Source organism: Seriola dumerili, unplaced genomic scaffold, assembly GCF_002260705.1.
Source record: "Seriola dumerili isolate Sdu_G_001 unplaced genomic scaffold, Sdu_1.0 BDQW01000138.1, whole genome shotgun sequence".
Lineage (NCBI taxonomy): Eukaryota > Metazoa > Chordata > Actinopteri > Carangiformes > Carangidae > Seriola > Seriola dumerili.
The window spans coordinates 11,556,570-11,577,952 of record NW_019174393.1 but is presented as its reverse complement, the minus strand read 5'-3'; the positions used below and the strand labels follow the sequence as shown (position 1 = coordinate 11,577,952).

The 21,383-nt window shown below is 39.6% G+C and overlaps 1 protein-coding gene across 4 annotated transcripts in view; it reads right to left on the bottom strand.

Moving 5' to 3' along the window:
* LOC111224737 (non-muscle caldesmon-like) overlaps positions 1 to 1,964 on the bottom strand; it is a 55,588-nt gene extending 53,624 nt beyond the window's left edge. The window contains exon 1 of one of the 4 annotated variants that reach the window (XR_002665237.1): positions 1,725 to 1,961. The gene's annotated coding sequence lies outside the window, so the exon portion shown is untranslated. Of the gene's footprint in view, positions 1 to 1,724 lie in introns of all 4 variants that reach the window. The other 3 variants (XM_022749354.1, XM_022749351.1, XM_022749355.1) reach the window with 3 other exon arrangements.
* Positions 1,965 to 21,383: the final 19,419 nt, after the last annotated feature.

Below are 21,383 nucleotides of genomic sequence, written 5' to 3'. Positions count from 1 at the left end.
AAACAGAATATTCACAGTTCGCATAATCCAGTTAAAATGCAAGAGAACCAATGAAAATAAATGGAATGGTCAAAATTGTCAAATTGACATTTAAAGTGTATTGATTGAATCACGACGTCAACTCATCTACTCATAAAGCCAGTGTGGGGTTGTTTGGTCAGTATTGTGTATACATGTATGTAAACTAGGAACAGTGGTCACATAACCCTTGAGACAAACCACAACTTAACTGTGAATGTGCACGCATGTACCATATAGGTGCCGATGGTTTAAATAGTTAGCTAAACATAATGGATAATTGGCAGGGAGCAGGAGTTGAAATGAACACATCTGGAACATGACAACGGTTGCATTGAAGGGGTACTTAGCTCATCTGACAGGGCTGTGGTGGTACATCGGACAAAAACATTGTGAAGCACTGTATGAGAGGATTGTCATGCATTGCATTCCAGAGGCTATTCCAATCATCTGTCACCAGGTTGGGCCTGCGCCTTATAAGGAGTGGAGGGCATTCTCCACGTGTTTTCCAAACACTGCACAAGTTATCAGATACAGTTTCATGGACAATTACTATGCTGTCTCTAGCCTGAAAGCATTTTTTTTTTTTTTTTAAAAAAAAGAAGAGAACCTACAGATCTACCCTCTGCAGCTCCCTCCCTCCACCCTCTTCCATTTTCCATGCTTCCATTTCACAGATGCTACTATGTAATAAAGCTGAGATCAAAAGACTTGCTGTCCAACTCAACTACAATGAGAGTTGAAGAGTCTCTTTCGCCTCAGGGGTAGTGGGATTACAAAGAATGTGATACCTTGAAATGATGAGAAGTGGATTCATCTGCGAATGAGCAGGCCTACCTTTTGCAAGCCTACGCTATGACTTTGTCTGCAAAAGATGCTGGATGTGTAAAGTTCATCCACCAAAGGACAACTGTAATCAGTAACTGGGCACAATCACAGTCAGATTTGATCTTTGAGGGGCATGTGGTGTGCTGGTAGGCATATGAAGCCCATCCTTGCCTTTAGCCAACTCTGTACACTTTCCACATGTCAAATTTCAACAAGTTTATATCCACATTCTGCTGTTATGGGTCAAAAACACAGCTTTCCTTTAGAGTTTGGGGGATGCTATTGACAAAGGATGTAATAAAAAGAGAAAAACTATACGTGTCTCTCAAATCTTCTATTCCAGTCCAAAAAAGTTGTTTCAGGCAGTGCTCAGTGCCATGTCGGCTGCTGAGGCTATGAGAAACTTGGCAGGCCAGGGGCTTGGAGTCCAGTCCCCCCCCCCCCCCCCCGCTCCTTCATACTTTGTTCGATAAGAATCTGAAAGAGTGCGCGCGCCTTACAGGAGTGGACGGAGGCTATGCTTTTTCTTTGTGTAATCCCGCGGTTAACAAAACATTTACATGACAGCATCACTGCTCGAGCTATAGAAAAGTTTGTTATACCTCGCAACCGTGAGTTAACTTCGCTCTCAGTTCACTGCTGGCGTGGAAAGCGCACAAAAGAGGGAGCGGCAATGTGTTGAGAAAAGTATCAGCAGCAGCAGCAGCAGCAGCAGCAGCCCATGCGCACAGTGGAGACCCGGAATGTGATAATCTCCCATCGTCAAATACATCGTATTTTACTTTTGCTAGAGCATCAGTGGGTCATGAACTCTCTTCCTGAGAGCGTGTATAAAACTGTAAGAGTTTGCAGAGTGTGCAGGCAGTATTTGCGCTTACCTGTGGATCTTAACCGGACAAAGTAGAGCTCTTGAGTCGAGTGAGAGGAGAGGAGAGAGAGCCAGTCTGCAGTCAGTCCGCCACAACACTCAATGATAAAACCAAACTGAATACCCGTTCAAGCCCCTCCCTTTAAGATATAATCGCTCATCTACTCTTGGCCGAGTTGTCCGCTCCAGTCTGCTCTCGAAACGCTAAGCTACAGCTCAGACTTCACTCTCAAAGCATTTTACTAAGCCTGTCTGAGTCCGAAATGAAAAATGAAATGTGTCAACTCCGCGAAGAACCCGTGCAACACTCCCAGCAGCTACAGTGACTTCATAGACAGAAAGTGCCCTTTCTGGTTATCCTTCGGGGGGCCTCTGAAAGAAAATCAACTGTCAGGAGTGATCATGTGAAATGTTAATCTTGGACAAAAAGGAGGGCTGGTTGTTCACAAGCAGACCAGTAGGCCTGAACGGTGGCAACTTCATAAAAGAGGTGCAGTTGACCTCAAGTAACCACCACCACTATTATCAATATTATAATATTACATTTCACTTAAAAGAAACACAGACTATGCTAACATGTAGCCCCAGTTTTGCCTTTAATATACTTTTAAGTCACAAGGCTCTCTGGCTTCTGAATCTTCTAACAACACTTACAGCTATTCTGAAGTTAAGACTCTTCCCGCTGGACAAAAAAAAAGTCAGAGGAATGATTAAAAAGACTTTCAACCTGTTTCCCCTAGTTCCTCATTTTCTAATCCAAACAAGTGGCAGCAGTAGTTGCTAGCTCATTTATTTTGAGTTATATTGATATTACTTTACAATATTTTATATTTGTGTATGAAATAACTTGTTTATATTGTTGTTATATTTCTTGTGTTTCGTCTACAGCCATGCTAGCAGTTCTGTGAGGCTGTATACAGCATTTAGCATTTAGTTTTGGAACTAAATTATTTTTTTCATTTTTGCTAAATGCTAATGTCATGCTCGCAATACAACATGCCAATGTGTAGCAAGTAATGTTCACCATGTTTACCATCTCTGTTTAGCGTGTTACCATGCTAACATTTGCACAAAAAATAAAGAATGTGTCATTTCTGGTTACCTAGAAAGGAAATGTAATTGCAACTTGAGAAACTGGTAAAAATCTTTTTGATGGAATATTTTTCATCCAGAAGACTTTGATGATTCTGGAAATACCTTCAGAACATGTTAAACAACCACCTGGGTTTTTCAAAGATGGATGGCCAGATATTTTTTGTTCTGAAAATATTTTTTTGTATTTTTTGGTCTAAAAGTAGTTAAACTTAAAAATACTGGAATCAGCCTCTAGAATACTCACAATAGTAGGGCTTTAAATATAAAATGGTTGCTAAATGCCCCAAATTTCCTGAAAAATATAGATGACATGAGTTCAGTATCATCAATTAAAGCTACATACCTGACTTTACTTTGAGCATCAATTTTTGACTTGACAATCATGCATCAAGCACCAGTTTCTCCATGTACTGCATATAAAGTTCTTTAAGGTAAAGGATACGGATAAAAGTGTGGTGTCATGTTTAGTCCCCTCTACCAAATGCACCCCTGATATTTGTGACCTTTTCTCTCTTTTGCTAAGGATGCAGGGAGTTTGGAGGTGACAAACACAATAGCTTCTGTGTTCTACTTTCTACTATGGAACAGCAGCATGTGGACACTACCCCGCTTTGTCTTCCCCTTTAAAACAATGATACTCAGAACAAAGAATGAACTTAAGAGCATTAGGCCACTGGTGCAGAAATGAGCACCATATGCGCTGGTGTTCTTTATACATGTGTTTTCTTTAAGATAAAGCGAAATAAATGCAGTCTGTTGATTGTGTATGTGCAATGTGTGTAAGTGTGTGGTGTGCATGTGCCTGTTGTATGTGTGTATGTGACAAAACGGGACACACACACACACACACACACACACACACACACACACTCATCCTGCTCAACAAATTAAATGGTTTCTTTTTATCCTTTTAATAAATATGTATTTCAAGATAAACTTGTCATCCTTCATTTTGCAGGTTTCTTTCAGACTTGAATACCTGATCCAGTTTGCACACAATATCTTGGCCCTTGAAACCCCCATTAACATGATCCAAAATCACTTCACGGCATAATTTGATTGCCAAAAAAGATGCCATAGCTGGGGCATGTTTAGAGTTAGTATAATGCTTCATACTTGATAGTCACTTGCTATATATACACATCATGAGCTCAGGTGTTTACCTCAGCAATGCTATAGTTTATGCTCAGCCTCCTCAGGGCTGAGGCTTTTCATGATGATTTAGCAATTGAATCCTGTGGTTGAAAAAAAGAGGCTTACTACACCTGAATGGACATAAGTCTTGGCCATATTAGTGCCAGCAGAGATAGCAGTGAACATATGGACACTGGTCCATGGTTATCTGGCAGCAAACCAAGTAGGAGACATTATGGCTCTTGGCTGTTTTGCTCTCTGTGAGCTGTTCGCAGCTGCTGTCAGAGATGCACAGATCAGCCTCAGGTCAGAGAGATTCGTATTGCCAAAACTACCTGACATATATATCTTCAAAACGTTACATCAGATGAAACACCTCAGAGCAAGTTAGAAAGGTTTAACACCGCATTGCTTTTAACAAACCTTTGACGTTTTCCCATTTCATTATATTGTTTTAGATGAGATGAAAGACTGTGATGCCATATTGTGTGAAACTGACATTAGAGGTGAGGATAGGACATGCCTTCAAAGTTGTATTCAGTTGTAGAAAAGTGTTATTGTTAAGGATGAAAGCCCCATGTGTTATTCTGTAACAGAATTATCACAGTGTAATAAAACATAACAACTCAAAACCAGGACAGTTTTAAATAGAATCAGATCTCCCTGTTTAAGAATAAAGTAAAAGTCATCAATGTGAGATATCAACTTGAAATGCAGTAACAGATACTTCAACCTTACTCAGACTGTGTATGTATGATGGATGATTGGTATCCAGGATGTCTCGGTAGCTCAGCTGGTTGATGTGCATACCAAACACCTGCAGTGTCCTGGGTATAATCCAGGACTTTTATCACTGATCTTTCTCCTTCCTCTGTCTCTCTATTGTGTGATGTTAAACACAAAAATGTAAACAAAGGATAGACACCTGCAGCAGAAAACATCTGGACTCTTTCCCTAGTGTAAGGTTCCTGCTTGAGTTAATATTGACAACTGCCCTGCCACATTCCATGCACAAAAAAACAACATTATCACAACAATGTCACATTCTCTGGCTGTACCCCTCCACAAATGACCTGTTTTAAGTATTCTGAAATGATGGAATATCACTACACAGATAACAGTAAATTGGCTAAGATGACATTGGTACCACACCCATGAGAAGGATGAAAAATTACATTAAAAAAGTTTTAAAATAAACAAATAAATGTAAGAGTCATGCTAGTAGCCTACTGAAGCACAGTGGTGGTTTCAGCTAAATGCTAACATCAGCATGCTAACTGATGGGGAAAAGTATTGGACAAATTAACATATTAATCTAACAATGGCAAAGGATGAAAGATTAAAGGATCACCAGAGTTAAGATAATTATTCTTAAGGAGAGCATGAATGCCAAATTTCACGGCAATTCATCCAATAGTTGTTGAGACGTTTTACTACAAAATCACAAATGTCAGCCTCATAGTGGCGCTATATATTCCTTTATAGGGAAAGTCAAGAGATCACTGAAGTCTTTAGAATTCATCCCCCTAGGAACCCTGAATGTCTGCACAAGATTTCATGTTAATCCATCCAGCAGTTGTTAAGATATTTCACAAAAAACTAAAATCTCAGCTACTGGTGCTATAGAGTAGAAGTTGGGGCATCACCAAAGAATGTCCGCACCAAATTTCATGGCAATTTATTCAATCATTTTTCAGATATTCGGGACCAACATTACTGTGTAATGCACATCAGTTTAATATATGACAGCATTAGATCAAGGTGGATTGACAGTATATATGTGGATCACCAGAAGAGTAACTGTTACATGAAATCCGAGCCTCTCCTGTTAATGTGCATGATGGAAACGAATCCTCTCCCTGCACTAAGCCCTCTGACCTCCTTGCACGGCTAATACCATTATATAAAATGATTTATAATGATCAATTACATGTAGCGTGCAGGAGGCTCAAGGAGGGATTAAAAGCCTTGCTTTGACCCACCTGGCTCAAGTTCTAACTCTTTCACATGTTCAAGGTCCCTGGGATGTGTCCCTGGGGGACTCCGTCACACTGGCTATAAGTCTAACCAAAGCAAACACAGAATCCCCTGTTTGTTGACTTTTTATGAAATGTTGAATCTAGTCAGGAAAATATGAGAGTTTGTCAAAAAAAAAATTGGCTTAGTGCCGTTATGTGAAGAATGTGGTTTAAAGGTAAGAACTCTTTCATGTCGCGTTTCATGACATCAAAGTAGCTCTGAACTGAATTCCCAAGAGCTGGCGTAGAGCATAAAACTACATACATGAAGAGAAATGTTTTTCCATCATTCTGTCATTATTCTAGAAAAGATTTGCCTCTATTTCTTTCTTTCTTTCTTTTTTTTTGAGAAGACATATAGCATCTGGCTTTCTGCATTATTAAGAACCCATAACCTAAACCCACAGTCAGGTGCAAGAGCATTTCAAACACACCAAGTGTACCAAGGAAGAACTGGTAAAAAAGAAAGAAAAAAAACACATTTGCCCACAGATGAGCTGACATAGCTGGTATGTCTCTTCCAGGCCATCTGGTAACTGCTCTCACCAGGCTGTAACCATTACCAAGCTCACTCATGACCAAAATCCACCTCTAGCATCCAACAATGGATCTTTGCCACGTTGTCAGTGGCTATTTTCCTGCCACATTAATTGCAAAGCACCACTTGAACGGTTGCTTTTCATTATGTGGGAAATATTCAGGTCTGAATAAGTTTACTCTTTATAAAAAAAGCGATGACCACTGGAAAATATCAGTTTTCTTATTTGCTAAAAAACTGGATGTAATACACATATCCCATGTGAAAAGGTGTGTTTGTAGAATCCTGGCTTTGATTCATAGTAAAGAAAGAGGGGTGAGTAAGAGAGAGATGTCACTGAGGTTATTAAGTGGGCACCTCCCATCACAGATGTTTAAGTGAATCATTCCCATGACACCTCTGCAAAGCTCCTATGAAATCCCAGCACAGCCACATCAACAAACATAAAGAGATAAATATATGGATCTGGATGGATTTGACAGCCAAGACTTTGGTTATTACATGAGAGGAAATTCAAAAACACTTCATGTTGTGCCATTCAACTGTACAGTAGTATTAGCAATTCATGGAAAATGATGGTCCTTCTGGATTATTTCTTGCTTGTTTCGGACTAAGCTGCACTGACACACATGAGACAGCAGCAGACAATAAAGCTTTGAAATAATTTCTGCTTGGGAGTCAAAGCTGGGGCAAATATACTGTAACATTGTGTGGGATGTTTGATATTACCACGGAAACCCCATCTGCGTCCAATCACAACAAGGCCATCTGTTCAGCATAAAAAAAACCTGCTAAATGACATGAGGAAGAGTATGCAACATCAGGAAACTGAATTGTTTTTCTTATGTATATTTTGCAGATACGGTACATATAGTGCACATGTGGAAATGTAGTTCTGCTGCGTGCAATCATAACACACTCTATATTTTTCAACATTCCACTGAAACTCTACCTGCTTACTTACTGTAAGTTGATTTGCTCAGACTATAAAGTAAAACTGGCTTAATTTTATTATACATGTGAATAAATTATTACACATGTACACAGTGTATTGTCTATGGACCAGTAAAGTCCAATCACACAGTGGGGTTGATCTTCTTGCCATTGTACTGTCCTCCCTTTTAACCCATTTCATGCATCAGTACAGGATGAATGGATGAATGGAGGGTGATGCTTGGACAGCCCCTGGTGGAGATTATGATAAAGTGAACATTGTAAGTATGAGTCAGATCCCTTATTTGTTATGGTGTCAGCAACCTGACCTATACTGCCACCAACAGTTCAGAATGTAAAGTAGATGAATCACTATGTAAAACACTGGTCTGTGGGTCACAATAAAGATCTTTAAAGGTCACTTTTTTTTCTTGGATAACTGAAATTTTTCTATGGTATCCTAAAAAAAAACTCAAGGGATATTTCAAATGAATTTTCTTGCATTATCTTTTAACAGGCCTGACAGCAAAAACAAAGAGAGAAAGGTTACAACAGCAGCCAGCAGGCTCAGAGCACTTGTGTATTATTCTCACAGTAGTTACACTGCAGTGCACATGTTCTGTGTGCTGCTACCTGAATGAGCCAGCCTCAAGGGCCTTTAATGTGATTGAAGTATCTGACCACTTTCAGTTCAACTTCTCCACCTAATTATTAAGAGCTTCTCGGCTGTAATGTTAAGCACCTATATACTGTGCGTAGTGGTGCTTGACAGATTTCTTCCTTTTCAACTGAGAGATTCCATCACAGTTGTGATAGCCTGGAGGGTCTCCAATCTGAGGATGAGGGAAGGCCACATGTTTGAAGGAAGACCAAGGATCACCGAAAACACACAGACATGCCACAAATGGAATTTTATAGCCAACTATCTTTTTTTTTCTTTTTTCTTTTTTTTTTGCAGCCAAGTGGAGTATAACATTCTTTGGTTGAGGGCAGTTCCACAAAAGATGGAATAGCGCATGGTTGTATCTCCAAAGTCTAATCTCATAGGAAAAAAACACCCAAAAAGTAGAAGAGACAACTCATGCAAAAAAGAACCAATTCATGCCATGTGCAAAAGGTGACAAAAAGTGAGAAAATATAGAAGTATTAAAGTAGTATTAAACTTGCTAAATCAAAAATTTTCAAAGACTAAATGTGTCTAACACTTCCCAAGCATATTATATCTCCAATATCCATTGTGAATCAACTGTCATGAATCCACTTTGAAATCACAGAGAAAATATGATCCAAAGTCCAGAACTTTCCTGAGGACCATCACATTTTTAAGTGTCCTTCAGCGTCAAAGTAACCCGGTGATAGTTGTTTGTACATGGGCACACTGCACACGGGAACTGCAAATAGCTCGTGTTAATGGTGCTAAATTTGTAAAGATGTAAACAAACAATGTCTACATGAATAAATAAATAAATGGGGTCCAAGTAACTGACTCCATAGGAACATTACACTTTCTATTTACATTCAGCAAAGACCCCAAATTATGAGGGGGTGTCAAACTATGAAAACTACAGCAACAGCCAATGAGGAAAAAGGACGTAAGAGGCAAACAGAGTATTCTTCACACATACATCAAACTCAATGTATACACACGTATGTATATATACAACAAAAATTAAAAACAACCGTAGTATGTTGGCCTCCAGAAAATACCACAGCTAGCCATTAAAAAACAATTAAAGACATCTCCTCATTCAGACCCTGTGGATGAAAATCTATTTACATTCAGATGTAAGTAGTTTTTGATCAACATTACCACCTCTGCATGGTTTTGTAATCTGTTGGATGGCACAGAAACAAAGAGTTGAGACAGTTTATTTTAAATGTCTTGCAACAGAAAATTTGAAATCATGTCTGTGTAGAACTTCCGTGTCCTCAAACGCATGTCCTTAACATTTTTCTCAACCTTCTAACAATTGTTTGTACAGGCTCTCTCTTTGCTTCACATTACATTACAGAGTCATGAAGTTCAATATTACATTTAAACACTTGCAAATGTGATATATTAGGAGAGGGAGGAGTACTGATTGTATAAACCTGGGCCAATCTTGACCCACATACAATATGACTCATTCCCTTTATTTCACATTATCATTCAGTTAATTCTTGAGGTCTCTAATGCACCATATTTTTGAAATGTAATTTCCAAGGACAGGGATCATTAAATGTCTGTACACACTGGATTGCTGGGGTTTTTAATAGGCCTGCCTTCAGTTACAATGACTAAGCATCAGCTGTACATTTAACAATAAAATTGTTCTTTATTCTACATGTGCTACTGGAGTCTTGGCCTGTTCTAACAACTGATGTTTACCATCTCAATAAGAGGCTACGCACTCCCTGCCTTCAAATGTCACTGTGCTTACAATACAGCATGACTGAAGTTCCTTTGAGTATGTTTGTTTGCAAGGTTTTTCTTTTGCTTTGGATAAAAAGATCAGAGACCAATAATACGATTTTAAAGACGAACTGTATTGCATTCTTCAATGGGCTTTACAAGCGCTACAGGGCTGATATACATATATCAGATGTGAATATATACAACATTTTTATTCAGAATTACAGACATTGAGTGTGCAGGAAGAACATCTATTCTGCACATCATTATCCAGTGACCTGGCATCAAAATGAAACTCGTTACAGAGTGTGATGAAGAATAACAGCTACTTATAATTTCTTGTTTCAAAGAGCAACACTTTAAGATAATGCACTTATCGGCAGCTTTAAAATGCCAAGCAATGAACCTTCCACTCAAATATAAGAAATATGAGGGAAAAAAGCAGACTAAGCCGCTGCCTCCAGCCTTACTTCCCTTTTTCTTCACGGTGTTTCAATTTGGTCTCTGGACCGCTCCACTCGCTGCAGGTTTCAGCCTCTTATGAACCTACTGTTCCAACATCTTCTAAAATAACGAACTGGACCGTGGGTCAGCAACAGAAATAAAGTGAGGCAGAGTGTTTTTTCTATTTGGGCTATTTCCCTCTACAACCTTCAATCTAGCTTGGATATGTTGCAGGCAAATACAGCATGAATACAGAACATCTTTCATTCTGTATCCTTTGTGGATTAGAGCAGATCACAAAGTCTGCAGAATCCAATCTGACATGACGCATGGCTTTTCATACCAATCTCTGCAATTCCCTTAGTTCAGACAGTGCATACAAGATCATAATTTCACTTTGGTGTGGTTACAGACGTAAATAGATATAATCTTGGAAGGAGGATTAAGATGAGAGTGTAGCATTTGATCTTCAAAAGGCTGGAGGTTATCTCAGGTAAAGTACAAGTACGGTTAGCTTCCATAAAAATTCTGACACAGAGTTAAACTTCTGTTCATTTCCATTACAAAGACAAGTACCTCTCTCTCATTCTTGGCCACCTTCACCTCAATATCGTAGCGCTCATCATCCACGGTGTCAATCTTTCATTGCAAATCCTTACAGAGCTCCTGTGAGGAGAACAGAAGCAGCCTTCTTTAAACCACTACGAGAAAAAAAAAAAAGGAAATAAAACGAAAGAGCGAAGGATTCATCATTAAATGGCATGTAAAAGCCATGGCTTTAAATATTCACCCAACCGTCAACTAGACATGTGGCATAATATCTTTTAAAGTGGATTTTTAGAAAGAAAAGTACACAGCTGAGTGAGAGATGCTGTTTATGTAAGAAACACACGGCCACTGCTGCAGCAAAGGAAATGTCTATTTGATGTTATAGACAAAGTTTATCCTTATGTAAGTCCAGTGCACACATTCAGGAAGCTCTGTGGAGCGGTAAACTGGCTGGGTATTCAGCGTCTGCGGATGGCTCCTGGTAGCGTGAAATAATATTTGACAGTTGAATGACAGCGATTACAAATCACAAAAGCAAATGCAGAATTCTAGAGAGAACAATACAGAAACCCCAACAGGCCGACAAAGACACAAGATACATTGTCACAACAATCTGAGTCTGATTTCCTGAGAGCCTACAAGCGTTGATGCAAGCCTAACATTTACCCAGCATGCATACCAGCTGATCAAGTGAATTGAAGCAGTAAAGTTGCGAGTCATAAAACAAAAACAATGAGCTTAAAGACGCTGAAAGGCAATGTTTAGCTGAGGGGAACTGCACAGTCATGTAATTCTCTGTGGGTTTGTCACTACCGGCAACACCTTTCATAGTAATAATATGTACATATTAACTTACTGTATTGTTTGAAAAACAACAGAAGATATAAATCAAGGTGAGCTTAAACTCACAAAGAAAAAAAAAATTAAGATTCTACTCTCAACCAATCAGCAAAGATCACTGATAACTCCTCATATCTCAGTTCATTTATTTGGTGTAAGTTTTCAGCCACAGCTCATGGCCTTCCTCAGCAGAACTGTTATATAGATGGTAACCATGTGCATGCCAACTGACAACTCTATCTACTGAGCTACACATTTGGCTGAAAGCTGTGGAAACAGCAAGTTAATGGACTTTTTTTTTTTTTTTTTTTTTTTTAAACAAAAATATACACTGGAACAGTATGTATAAAAAAAGCCAAGCTTATAAAGGGTGCCTTTAATTTCACACAGTCATATGTGAGCCATTTGTGTCATTTGTACTTTTATCAAATGCACAATAGGTCAATTTCAACAAAGGTTTTTCTCTTTTCTTTGTATCCGAGGTGTAGCTGCTGTGTACCTGCAGACTCTGAACAGACTTTGAGAGGATGTACTTCATCACTGCCTCTGCAGTCTCGACTCTCTGCTCCACAACCAGGCCAGGCCTCAGCCCCTCTTAACAGCTTGCCATGTCGATTAGCCATGTATTAAGTTTATGGTGCATAGTGGGGACAGAGAACACTATTTATTCAGTACACACTTCTTGGCACTTTGATTCCAATGCACAAGCCTCCATTAGACTTCATGACACCAGAGGCTGCAGAGTGGATTACCCTTCAGCGATAGCCTGCAGGGATGTAACCCAGTGCAGATAGGTTGTTTGGATATGAACAGATAATGCACTCCAAAAGAGGCATCTGAATTGCAGCAGTAATTTTGTAATTTTTATTTTTTATTTTTCACACAGCATGGAAATGTCACAACATTGTAGATAATTGCAAGCAAGAATCCCCCTGGACTTAAGATGCTGGAAAGACCTTTTTATCCCCTTGAACCTCTAAACAGTCGGCAGTGTGTCAGAGCCTATTGCCAGACCTGCTGGCAGGGGGATGTACACACACACGGACACACACACACACACACACATACAAAGCAACTCCACAAACTTCTGTTGTTGCTGACTTTTCTCCTGGAAATGCTCCGGTGAACCAAACAAATGGTTCAAAAGGGTCAAATGCAAACAAAATGTTGTTTAATCAATGGTTTGCGTCAATTCCTGTAATCACTTCACTTCGCAGGCTGCCATTGCTCTTGTTTCATAGAAAATTTCAACAGGATCTCACACTGTATATTCAATAGCTTATTTATTAGCAATTTCATATTGTTCAGTGTTGCTACCAAAGTGGTCCAAAACTGATTTTAAAATTTCACACAATGGTTTAATTAATTTTAATTAATGCAAGTAAATGCTAGAACTACTGTTGTCAACCATCATGCTCAACTTATTTTAAAAGATTAAAGATGAAAAACTTTAGTCTAAAAATGAGCCGAAAATTTCTCATATGATAATTTTCTATCATTATTTATCTTGAGTTTGGTGTTAAAACCTTCCTTTCATCATAACAGCAACTTTTGCAAGTCTGATTATGGACAGAAACAAGGACACTTGTCTCAGAAACAATGATATAATGAAACGAAAACAGATTTTGTTTTTGGATGAGGACAGGTAACATTTCATCACTTTTTGTAAAACTGAGAGACAAGTTGAGGTTATTATTAGCAGTGGGCTGTAAGAATACCAATTAACAATTAACGACAAAATCACAGATAGGCAAGCAAAATCATTAAAACAACTGTCTTAATTCAAGGTGCTTTGGGATTAAATGGACCGGACAACACGAGGTGACAACAGAAGCACCACCGGCAGCAAAAAATAACAAATCAAGACCAATAATTGTTCTTACATGGCCTGTGTCAAGGCGGAGGACAACAAACAAACGCATCAGAAGCGAGTGAATAATTTCCCAACTGCAATCAATAACAAGGACATTATTAAGGAGATGACTGATTGAAATGCACGACAGTGTGACAGGCAGACAATGAGGCCTCAGAAAGGTTGTCCTTGTTTAGATTTCCTGATCGAGAGAGCCAACGCAGCGCGATAAGCAATTGGCTGGTCGACATTCACAGCTGTGGCATGTCATACCAGGCACCATATGGCATGTATTATAAGATCATGAGATTTGATTATGTGTTATTAGATCACGTGTTGTAAGATATTTGCCTTGTGACTAATGATAACAGTTCTGGGCCATAATCTATGTAACAAAGGCTTTGATGCATATTAGTGTTAATAATATAATCAAATATGTTAACACAATGTTAATATGTAATGCAGTGACCTTTTTCTTTTTTTTCTAATAATACCAACTATAATATAGCATTGATCTTCACACATGCTCAGAGAAGCAGGGAATATCAATACATGTTCGACCCATAAATGATTACGAGCTGCTCTAATTTAACATACATCACATTGATTGAAGGAGCCGATGGCTGAGGCAGCACTGATTATCAGGATGTAATTGTGTTACAGTCCCACGGCCATACTGGTCTCCTCTCCTACACGCTGACCCCGGCCCCAGCTGTATCTTGTCCTATGATTTCTACAGAAAATGCTATTACAGCCACCTCTCCTGGGACCGGATCAACAAAGGTCCTGGCGGCCTCGGCTGGGGATAAAAACAGCTGCCCCCGTCTCCCTCATCACACGCAGAGATGAGGATATCTGAGAAGGGGACGAAAGTTCATCCTGCGGGTTAATAGGGTCCTTGGATGAAATCACGTGTATGACACAAACAAAAAAAAAAGAAAAAAAAAGTGGAGGTGAAGAAGTTTTAAAAGAGATCCTTTGATTTTCCCGCTCTTTGATTTCCTCAACGATTTTTCCTACTTGTGTGGCCGATTGCCCTTCAGATGTTTTGAAGGAGAACATTAACTCGTAGGAGATAAGATTTCATGCTGTAATTGAGGCTTAAGGAACATAACAGTGTTTCAGCCACGGTGTCTTCTGTACCAAAGACCAGCATGAGTTAGCTGAGTTAAAAAGGCTGTCTGCCTTAATGTCACCGGAGTGACATTACACGCAGGGATTGAACTTGTGACCTTCATTGTGACACATTGTTCTGTAGGTTCTGGTGGCCTTATTAGCTCCCCTGAGATATAACACAACCACACACACACACACACATAAGTTCTGTACTGTATGTCACAATGTCACAGACCAGGATGTGGCCATCTTGTTAGAAGGTTACAATACATTACACAGAGCCTCTTGACAAGAGCTCATTTTTCTCTTTTTCGCACACACACACACACACACACACACACACACACACACACACACACACACACACACACACACACACACACACACACACACACACAGACAGAGGTATCTCAGGTTGCAAATGAATAAGAATCAGAAGGACAGGAGGGGAATGAAGTCAATGCACCATTTTACAGGCAAACGATCTGACACCAATAAAATGCAGCTTTATTGGCAGAATTTCATGCTTAAAATATGAAGGAGGATATGAGCTGTGACCTGCAAGAAGACTTAGAGAGACACTGCTATCACCAGCCACATGCACACATAAAACACACACACACCTACAAAAGCATTCAGGAAAGTACAAAGACTTGACCTATTTGTATTCATCATCACTCATACATCTCATTGCAAGAGATACTCACTAGACAATTAACTCTGAACAACTGAATTATATTTAGCTTTGATTATTACAAAACCACTTGAAACATGAAAACAAAACTCTCAAAGAATAATTGTATTGGGTTTAATAACACTTCATTACCCCATAACTTACTTTAGAGAGGCAGTTTGGTTTGGGAGGAGGTGTTAAATTGTGAAATCAACTACAGAGAAAAGGAAGATTACACGTTTTTGTGATTCATTTATGGGAAGATAATGACCTGTACTTGGGAAATAACAAATTGCAAATTGCTGGTAACTTAGTTACTTGCCAGTGTTTTAACATGTCATTGGTGTGGGTTGCGTTGCATCAGCTTGGAAATCTAAGTTCAATCTAAAGTTGTTAGTAACAGCTATCTGGGTTTCAAGCTAGTGATTGGTTTTCACCATAAACGTCTTAGCTAGTAATTACTTTAGCAATAAATATATTGACTGTAAAATCTAAAAACAACTGTTTTAAAAGGGCAAAAAAGATGTTAAACTTAACTGCCAATCCTTTGTATAATTCTGTAGATATGTTTTAGAGCAAGTGGCAAATATCTGATCATGCTAACCTAACTTATGTTGTTTCATCATGTAAGCTAACGTTACACTTCACTATAAAGATGTGTCAATCGTACTCCATTTCACCACTTCAATTTAAATATTATCTGTCAGCATGCTAACGTTAGTTTTGTCAGCTACTTCAGTTAGCGATCAAACGGGGCCTTAAGGGGTGAAAACCTAAGAAGACAAGATACATTTTAATGATCCCACACTGGAAAATTCAAGAATAGACACTAATGCCATTTTGTTGAAGGTTGAATTCCAATAAATAACGAGATCCCATGTCTATGGAAGAACTGGTTTATGTGGCTCAATTTTGTTTAATTTAGTGTAATGCATAAAGCTCCCCTTGGTAAACATTTACATAATAGTTATTTTTAGAAACATACCATATTCATTTGTTCTTCATCTGTAATGAGATAGCAGCCGCCTTTAGCCATGGGCTAGACTCAAAAAGGTCAACACAGCAGGGGTCAAGAGGTCAAGTTTAACACTCTTCCACTTTCTGTGCAGTGTGGATCCACACAGCAAACTGTGTACATCTGCTTTGGATCATTGCCAGGGGAAAAAAAAAGCCACATACACAATAACAAGGTTGATAACTGGTTGCAACTGGTCTCCTTTAATGCACTTCTATACTGTGGATTCTTCTTTTTAAAATGTCTGTCAATGCTGCACAGAATTTTAAAATTGAGCTCCTTTATGTGTGTGTGACTCATTACAACATGTACTACTTCTCCTAACTATGCAAGCTGTTCTTATTTGGACGATATCCAGCTCCTTCAGTGTCTCGCTGTTACCACATAAAAACAGGCCTGGGAACCAAAGAGATTAAGGGTCAATAATTTTGGCAGGGTAATCAGCCCCAGCCACATCCCCTATGAAACCTAGCCCCCCTTTTGCCCACCTCCAAACACAACACTGGCTGTGGATGTGCTTATGGTCAGGTGATGCAGTCATATAGCCTCATAATTGTTTAATGGTGCGTTTTATGAGGCTACACTATGACTCAGTGCAGCCTCAAGGCTCTGAATTCCAGACAATAACACATTGGGTTCGGTAATGTGAGGTTAATCACAGGTGGATATTAGTTCACTGTGGGCTATGGGCAGATGCTGAAGGTGTGTGCAGCCTTTAGGGGAGGAAGAGGTGCTTCCAGAGCTTTCTGCCCGTCTGTCTGAGTCAGGCTGACCTTGCTGTCTGAGCACAAATAGACATCAGTGGGGATGGGGACATGCTGTTCCCTTGCAAACAACACGCAATTCCAGAAGAGGTTGACAGGATGCTAAAGCCTGTATGCGCATATACACACACATTCGTGCATATATACTGTGTGTGTACACACACGAAAGATTTGCTGAGGTAGGAGTCCATACAATGCTTTGTTCCATGATCAAAAATAACTGTTCCGCAGCTGTCTGCGTGCAGTGATGCGAGGTAACCTGATACTGTCCCACAGTGCTGCTCTGCATGAGCTGAACAGGCCCCTGTAGACAGTCCCCAAACACATGCCAAATCTCACACGTACAGATAGAGCCCCACACACACAACACACACACACACACACACACACACACACACACACACACACACACACACACACACACACACACAAGAAAAAAAGGAACACATTAATACTTGTAGATACACACAGCATAAGCACACACTCAATCGCACAGGCACACACACACACGCGCGCACACATATTGTATATTTCCATATCCTTATGCACACAGACACACACTACATTCAACATAGACTTCTATTCAAATTAAATTTTCATTATAAGCTTACCCACTCCCTGATGTTCTTGTTAATAACCAACTATATTCAGAGTTATTGGCTGAAGATGTTTGTGTGTCTCAATGTTAATATTAGTTATATTACTGACTTGATTTTGAACAAACCCAGCAAGTGTGCCGACTGATCTCGGTGGTACATCATTGCTAAATGTATTAACAGAAGTGCAAGCCTGTAAGTCATATGATACCACATGTATATACTTCACAGCTGCACAAATAGCCTGTAACCATCACTTCAAATCACTTACGCTGCTGGTGTTTGGGAGTTCAAAGGAAACTGAAATGGTAACACTTTTCAGAAGGCCATTTAACCACTTTCTACATGAAATCTCTGAGAGCAATCAGATCCAGACATGACTGTCTTCAGTTCGAGACTAGAAATGTGAACATGCACCTTCAAAAATTCATTCTCAGATGGTTATTTTAGTAGATCTCTAAGAAATACTACTGTTTTCAATGACTTGTTTAGAATACATTTTTGGTGACACATGCGATATGGAAAACCAAGTATGACAGAGGCATGAAACAGCCAATACAATGAATAGAGTAACATTAGATATAGAAAAATAGCAACTTTCAGCCAACAGATTAATTAAACCTGCTAAGTTTGCAATGAGTGAAAACCTGAAGTTTAGTTTGTGTCACTTGCCTAAATGATGAGTTACAATTAGACATGTACTTTACTTTTTAGACAAGATCGAATCTGAAACCTCCTCCATGTATAGATATGATACAATCATAATCTGTAAATCTGCCTGTGTGACAATAAACTTTGGATGATACTTAAAGAGTAATTATATACTTTAATACATTATAGTCCAGTACAACCCCTCATTACCACAACTAATCTCCAATTACTGAAACAGTCCTATGGTCAAATGATCTAATCCAGTGTTTCCCAAACTGTGTCTGTCATTCCCAAGTTTGGAAGCTAAGACTCCCCAATATGTGTACTGATTGAATTTTTATCAACTCTTAACAATATTGTCACAACAGGCGCTCATTTGAATTAGTTTCTCATTAGTTTCTGTTGTGCAAATGAAAAATACTTTGCCTAAATTGGCCGAGCCTTCAGAGACAAAACGAAAAAGGCTGAGCTGCTCGAGAGCAACATCGACTTTCTCCGTATATTTTTTTTTCACTCAATCACTCTTTCATTTCATGTTACATGTCATTTTTTTCTTTGAATTAATCATGCTGACCAACTTGAAGCCTTGCCAGAATCTCTACCCTCATTAGGTTATTGTTTCTAAATGAAACGCTTGTTTATTGCCTCCCAACCCCCAACTTAAATCCAACCTTGGATCCTCGTCATATCAGCCACCCTCTCCTAGTCAAGTCCAATGAAGGTGAAAAAGCCAAACAAATATTTAGTTAGAAACGAGAAACTACCATAAATAGAAATACATTTATACTTACAGTATAAACTGCAAGATAATGTGTGCATGCATCTGCTAATCCCATGTGGGCTGGAGACGTATGGATGCATGACATTGAAATGGATTAAATTAAAAAGTCTCCCTCTCTCTCTCTCATCTCGACACATAAATGCAGTACACACACTGTACATTACACCCACACGGGCTCAGTGTTGCCATGTATCAGAGGGAAGGAGCTAAGCCTCCTAATCATATGACAGACTCCGCAATCGTGGTGTTAAAAGTAACGGCCTACAGCTTGGCTCTCACGCACATGAGCCATTAGGATAATCCTGCGAGGTAAATTTGAGAAGATATCTGACATGTCGTCAGACGTGATGGCAGCCACTGAGCCCTCGTTCACATCTTATCTCCTGCCTGAAAGAGAACAAGTGTGAGTTTACCTTCGAAAGAACAACCTCTACACTCCAAGCTGACATGGGTCTACGTCTGTTCACCGGCCGCCATACCCGAGCCCAACAACGCGCTTATTTGTTTGGATTTATTCAAAGATGCAACCAGATATGAGTATGAAGACAAATACTGCATGATGGTAAAGTAGGTTATGCAAATGAGTCACAGTAATAATATGATTTAACATCCTTTCTCCCCATCCATACCTTAGACTTGACTAGTGTGGTTCTAATTTTTAATTAGATTGGATTTACATAACGATTTCCCATTAACTGTGTCCCCGGTGACCCCGCACTGATGGCGCCAACTGGTTCCCCTACCCGCCCCACACACACACACACACACTCTGTCTCTCACCATTACTTTGAAGTCTGTGGGCGGTGTAGCTACTTAGCGAAGCCAGAAGTGTACCATTAACACGCAGAGCAAGTCTGACAATATCGCTGTATAAAAATGTTGTCAAGAAGTGTTAAGACATCAAGCTGAAACGACTGTTTTGAGAAAACGCTGCATGTATGAATTTTAATGGTCACCTCATATGAATTTCTAAGAATGTGCCCTGTGTGGCTGTTCCTTCAAAGTAAAACGCTGCTCGAAGTACAATCAATCTTAAATCAATTAAACCTCATTATGTTACAGTTATATATTAATAAGCTGTACACTTATGTTTACCTGCATTTTGAGGTTAATTAAACAAACTGTCTGATGTGATGTAACAGAGGTTCAGTGCGTGGCGCCATACCATAACTTTTCATCTTTTTCATATGTTTACTCCCCAATCCAAATCAACAATCATCATTTCTCGAATCGTCTCAGGGTTATCTCCACTTCCCTGCTCTCTCACAGAAGGTGGCACATTGTTTAACATGGATGAAAGCCCTGAATTGCTTGTGCACCCAGCGGGAGGAAAGCGAGAGGCAGGGGGTATCCTCCGTTATCTCTTGACACACTTACACACACATGCTTGATGCCTTTTTTTTCTGAACTGGGGCAAATTTCAAACAAATCTCCTCCGCCTATCACATCCTGTCCTTTGCAGTTTACACCAGGAGCGAGCGGGGAGGATGGAGAGGGAGAAGGAGAAGAAGGAGAAGAAGAAGAAGAAGGAGAAAAGCGTTCTTGGAGCTGACCTAAAAACAACTCCTCACGGACGTTCTCCATGTCTCAAAGACACAGGGCCACACTATCAAATATTTACCAAAAAGCTGTACCCGATCGCTGTGCATAGGGGGGGCGTGTTTGGTAAGAAAAGGTCTTTGAAAATGATTCAAAAGCATCTGTGCAGCAGTACATTGGAGCTCTTTCTCTCTCCCTCTCTGGTCTTTGAATGCTGATGTGGGGAGAAAGAAAAACACTTCCTTTCTTTCCCACTTGCCCTCAATTCAGCTGAGTGATTATATGGGCCAGTATAGAGTCTTTCAGTGTGACGGATGCTCGCTGTAATTCTTTCAATGCTCTGGGATCATGAGAGAGCATTTGCATATGTATGATCAGGCTGCACAATAAGTAATCTTGCCAACACATGCATGGATTCACTACACACCAGTGACTTAAGCCCTCAAACCCAATTTCACATACTCTTTGCAATTAAGGTGCTTTTTTGGATGTTTTGCTCTTTTCGGATTACCATTACTCAGCATGTGTTTGATAAATCTGAAAAAGGAATTCCAGAAACCATATCATTCATATGAATATGAATCAAAGTAGTCAGTGGTGCGCAACCAAGCTTTTTCCTGCCATTGAGGCAACACTGTTACAGTAACCTCTCAGTTGCACTACTCATCCTGACCACTAGGGGGTAGAGGTCCTCTGCTCTGAGTAGCTCCACAGGCGATGCAGGGGGAATAGGAAAACT